Here is a 6000-nt window from a genome sequence, read left to right as displayed (position 1 = left end):
AGAAGCCCATTCTGTTATCAGACGATCCTAGTGCCGCTGTGGAATGGATTTGTTTGGTCCATGGAGTTGATTTGCTGTTTATGCTTGATATTTGTCGCCCATGTCCAGGATTGTTGGATGGGGTCGCATTTTGATGTTCTGGATTTCTTTTGTATGCCTTATGAGCACATTGTGACACGGTTATGTGTTTTATCTGTATGAACTCAATTTCTTAGTTATGTTTGAATGAAGTATGCTCAGTTTGCTGAATTATTCTCGTGTGCGGATTGTTATTCAAATATATTCTGTATCAGGGTTTCTATGTCCTATCTGAAAGTGGGATGAACTCTTGGATACCTGAAAATTGACAAACATTTCATGCATATCATTCATATATCATACATGTCATGTATTTGCAGGTTTTGCAGGTCTTATATCTTATGTCTCACTGTTTTGTTATCAGAAGGAGTTCTAAGACGGCTAACCACCCGTATCCGACTAGGAGCAATCAGAGAAGGTAGATGGAACAGATTCAGGAACAAATGGCAGAGATGAGAGCTCAACTGACAGAGCAGATGAATGCGCAGATGGCGCAGTTTATGGAAGCATTGACTAATGTGACCAAGGGGCAGGATGACTTGCGAGTTCTTGTCGAGAACTCCAGAAGGGTTGAGAATGGAAGACATCCAGGGCTGTTTGATGATGTGTCTGGTAGAATTGACGATCATCATGATCCGAATGAGTTTGATCACGTGGGAGGGCATTATAATCCTTTCAATCAGCATCACGGGTTTCCACCTCCGCCTCCGTCTCGTCTGTTGGGAAGGAGAGATAATCAGAACCGTGGTAATTTGGATTTTAATGTTGAGAACTTTGACCAGGTATCAAGGCATAGTGCTGATGGTGCATATGAGGAAACCGAGAGGTATCGTCGGATTGAAGAACGTCTCAGAGCTGTTGAAGGCAAAGGGGTGTTAGGCATGGATATCAATGACTTGGGGCTGGTTCCTGGTGTGAGGATTCCACCAAAATTCAAAGTTCCATCTTTTGACAAATACAATGGGGCGACTTGTCCCATGACCCATGTCAAAGCATACTATCGCAAGATGTCAGTTTATTCTGAGGATGAGGGTTTTCTAATGCATTTCTTCCAGGATAGCTTGGCTGGAGCTTCCTTGGAGTGGTATGTTCAACTTGAACGCACCCATATCCATTCTTGGAGAGATCTTGTGGAGGCTTTCATTAAGCACTATCAGTATAATGTTGATATGGCACCCAACAGGACCCAGTTGCAGAGTTTGGTTCAGGGGTCTAAAGAATCTTTCAAAGAGTACGCTCAGAAATGGCGTGAGTTAGCCGCAAGAGTTCAGCCACCGATGACTGAACGTGAGATGATTGACATGTTCACCAGTACTTTGTCTGGACACTATTACTTGGCTTGTAGTGCTTCAGCTAACTTTTCTGAAATGGTGAGATATGGCGAACGTGTTGAGATGGGTCTAAAGATGGGGAAAATTCAGTTGGGAGCTTCTTCTAATTCTGCTGGTGGTAAGAAACAAGCTGAAGGTTATGCCAGAAGGAAAGAAGGAAATGCGGATGCCATATATGGAAGAAGGGGTTCGGGGAGAAGCAATTCACAGGTTAATGCTGTCATGATCCCAGTACCACAACAACAACAACAGCAGGGACAACGTTCCAGTAATGATCGCTATCCTCCCAGGACTAGGCCTCACAGAAAGATTGATCCGATTCCTATGACTTATGCTCAAGTGTTGCAACATTTGCTCAAGATTGAGAAGATTACTTTGAGAGATGCTCCGAATGCTCCGGACACACAATCTCCGAATTACAATGCGAACTCACGATGTGCTTTCCATTCAGGGGCCGCTGGCCATGATACCGAGAGGTGTATTGCGTTGAAGAATAAAGTCCAGGACTTGTTGGACCAAAAGATAATTCAATTCACTCCTACACACAATATTGTCAATAATCCGATGCCTACTCACGGAGGTTCGGGTGTGAATGCCATTGAGAGTGAAGAGATAAAGGTTGTATCTGAAGTGAGCTGTTTGACTTTTCCTCTGGTATCTGTGAAGCAACATCTGATTAATAGCGGTATCATCCCGGATTGTGGAATTGACTGTGTGAATTATAAAACTCAACCTGAAGGCTGTGATGAATTGAAGAGCACGATTCAGAAATTGACGGATGAGGGTCCTTTGCAATTTTATCGAAAGTTGAACAAGAGGCTTGCGCCTATACTGGAAGATCGCAGCCCGATCAAGTTTGTGAGCGGAGGTGTCATTCAAGATGCCTAGGTTAAAGCCATTGTCAATGGCGAAGAGGTGGATAGTGATTGTGACTTTGATAGCTGGATTCGTCCAAGTATTCCTGAAGAGGTGCCTCGCAACTGGACAATCGAAGATGTCATCCAAGTTACACAAGCTCAGGAGTAAATTCCTTGTTTTTACTTTTCTTATCATGACATAATTCCTACGCTCTGCCCAAGGCGTAGTGAATCATTTGTAGGGCCATGCAGTTCGTATTTTTCAAAGTTAATCATGAAATAAAAGGACGTTTTTGCATTCAAATGTTTTGCTCTTTGTCTTTCTTTTTAACTTTTTCCTTTTAAATGGCAACGTTTTTGCACACACTTGCACATAGCTTAATAAAAATAAAACTAAAATAAAAACATCAATCATGCAGATGTTCCACCACCACGGATTCCATTGGTAACAGTTCCGCTATTGCTTATTATGATTTTGATAATCCGATTTACCAAGCCGAGGAGGAAGCTTATGAAGATTGTGATCTCCCCGATGAGTTGGCCAGATTGTTGAAACAGGAAAAGAAAGCGATTCAGCCGCATCAGGAGGAAATTGAGATGGTAAATGTTGGTACTAAAGAGCAGGTCCGAGAGGTCAAGATAGGGGCTGCGCTCGAGAGTAGTGTGAAGCAGAGACTTATTGCTATGTTGAAAGAGTATGCAGATATATTTGCTTGGTCCTATGAGGATATGCCAGGTCTTGATACAAATATTGTGGTACACCGCCTACCTCTCAAGGAAGATAGTCCTCCTGTCAAGCAGAAGCTCCGAAGGACTCGCCCAGATATGTCTGAGAAGATTAAGAAAGAGGTTGAGAAACAGTTTGATGCTGGCTTCCTGCAAGTTGTGAATTACCCGCCGTGGGTTGCGAATATTGTTCCTGTACCTAAGAAGGACGGAAAGGTCAGGATGTGTGTTGACTACAGAGATCTGAATAGGGCGAGTCCGAAAGATGATTTTCCTCTTCCTCACATTGATGTGCTGGTGGATAATACTGCTCCTTTTAAAGTGTTTTCCTTCATGGATGGCTTCTCTGGGTATAATCAGATCAAGATGGCACCAGAAGACATGGAGAAAACAACGTTTATTACACCGTGGGGAACTTTCTGCTACAAAGTCATGCCTTTTGGGTTGAAAAACGCAGGGGCAACGTATCAGCGTGCCATGGTGACTCTTTTTCACGACATGATCCACAAAGAGATTGAGGTGTATGTCGACGACATGATTGCAAAGTCTCACACTGAAGAAGAGCACTTGGTTCACTTGCAGAAGTTGTTTGAAAGGCTTCGGGAATTCAGACTGAGGTTGAATACAAACAAATGCACTTTCGGAGTGCGATCCGGAAAACTGTTGGGTTTTGTTGTTAGTGGGAAAGGTATTAAGGTCGATCCTGCAAAAATAAAAGCTATACAAGAGATGCCTGAGCCGAGAACAGAAAAAGAGGTTCGTGGTTTCTTAGGGAGATTGAACTACATTGCTAGATTCATCTCTCATCTTACGGCCACTTGTGAACCAATATTCAAATTACTAAGAAAAGATCAGACGGCCAGGTGGAATAATGATTGTCAAAAAGCATTTGAAAAAGTGAAAGAGTATCTGCAGGAACCTCTGATACTAATGCCTCCAGTTCCAGGAAGGCCTTTGATTATGTACCTCACAGTTCTTGAAAATTCAATGGGATGTGTGCTGGGTCAACATGACGAGTCTGGCCGAAAAGAGCATGCAATATACTACCTTAGCAAAAAGTTTACCGACTGTGAATCCCGATACTCACTGCTCGAGAAAACTTGCTTAGCTTTGGTGTGGGCTTCTCGCCGGCTGAGGCAGTATATGTTGGTTCACACCACCTTATTGATTTCCAAGATGGATCCTATCAAGTATGTTTTGAGAAGCCCGCTCTTTCCGGAAGAGTAGCCAGGTGGCAGATGATTTTGACTGAATATGATATCCAATATACTACTCAGAAAGCCATCAAAGATAGTGTGTTGGCGGATTATCTTGCGCATCAACCGGTCGAAGATTATGAACCAATGAAGTTTGAATTCCCCGATGAGGATGTCCTGTATATCAGAGATTGTAACATTCCTGGACCAGAGGAAGGACCCGAACCAGGATCGCGATGGACGCTCGTGTTCGATGGTGCCTCTAATGCACTCGGGAATGGTGTTGGAGCTGTAATTACTTCTCCATCAGGTTTTCATATTCCGTTTACAGCCAGAATCTGTTTTGATTGCATTAATAACATGGCTGAGTATGAAGCTTGCATCTATGGTATCGAAGCTGCGATCGATTTGCGAATCAAGTACTTGAAGGTTTATGGGGATTCCAATCTTTTCATTAGCCAGATCAATGGAGATTGGGAAACTCTCCATCAGAATCTGATTCCGTACAGGGAGCATGTGATGAGACTCATTCCGTACTTTGATGAGATCACATTCGAGCATATTTCTAGAGAAGAGAACAATCTTGCTGATGCTCTCGCTACTTTGGCTTCCATGTTCAAAGTGAAATGGGCCAATGAAGCGCCTAATATCACCATTAACAGGTTGGATGAGCCAGCATTTTGCTTTGAGGCTGATGTTGAGTTGGATGGTAATCCCTGGTACCATGATATCAAAAAGTTCCTCGAAACTCAAGAGTATCCTCCCGAAGTGTCGGTGACTGATATGAAGTTTCTGAGAAGGTTTGCAGCTAAGTTTTACCTCAACGGTGGTGTATTGTACAAGAGGCATCATGACGGTGTGTTGCTCCGATGTATTGTTAAGGAAGAAGCTTCGAAAATTATAGAGGAAATGCACGAAGGTGAGTTTGGTACCCATTCTAGTGGGCATACAATGGCTAAGAAGATCTTGAGGGCTGGTTACTATTGGTCCACTATGGAAACTGATTGTCATAACCATGTCAGAATTTGTCACAAGTGCCAGATCTATGCTGATAAAGTGCACGTGCCGCCTGTGCCTTTGAATGTTTTGACTTCTCCGTGGCCTTTTGCAATGTGGGGCATTGACATGATTGGAGAGATTAAACCTACTGCTTCTAATGGACATCGTTTCATTTTGGTGGCCATCGATTACTTCACCAAATGGGTTGAAGCCGCATCTTATGCGAATGTAACCAAACAAGTGATTACTCGTTTTATCAAGCACAATATAATCTGTCGTTATGGGATTCCTGAGAAGATCATTACTGATAATGGATCAAATCTCAATAACAAGTTGATGAAGGAGCTTTGTGAGTCCTTCAAGATTAAGCATCACAATTCTTCTCCGTATCGTCCAAAGATGAATGGCGCTGTTGAAGCGGCCAACAAGAACATTAAGAAGATTGTGCAGAAGATGGTAGTGACTTACCGAGATTGGCACGAGATGTTACCTTTTGCTTTGCATGGTTATCGTACCTCTGTGCGTACATCGACTGGGGCAACTCCTTTCTCACTTGTTTATGGTATGGAAGCGGTACTGCCTGTTGAAGTTGAGATTCCTTCCCTGAGGATTATGAAAGACGTCGAGCTTGACGAGTCAGAATGGGTACAGAATCGGATGGATCAGTTGAACCTCATTGATGAGAAACGCTTAGCGGCTATTGGACATGGTCAGGTGTACCAAAGGAAGATGAGAAAAGCTTTTGACAAGCGGGTGCGACCCCAAAGCTATAAACCAGGTGACCTGGTACTCAAAAGAATCATTCTCCCTCAA

Source organism: Vicia villosa, unplaced genomic scaffold, assembly GCF_029867415.1.
Source record: "Vicia villosa cultivar HV-30 ecotype Madison, WI unplaced genomic scaffold, Vvil1.0 ctg.000600F_1_1, whole genome shotgun sequence".
NCBI lineage: Eukaryota > Viridiplantae > Streptophyta > Magnoliopsida > Fabales > Fabaceae > Vicia > Vicia villosa.
The sequence above is the reverse complement of the archived record's forward strand: the minus strand, read 5'-3'. Positions refer to the sequence as shown.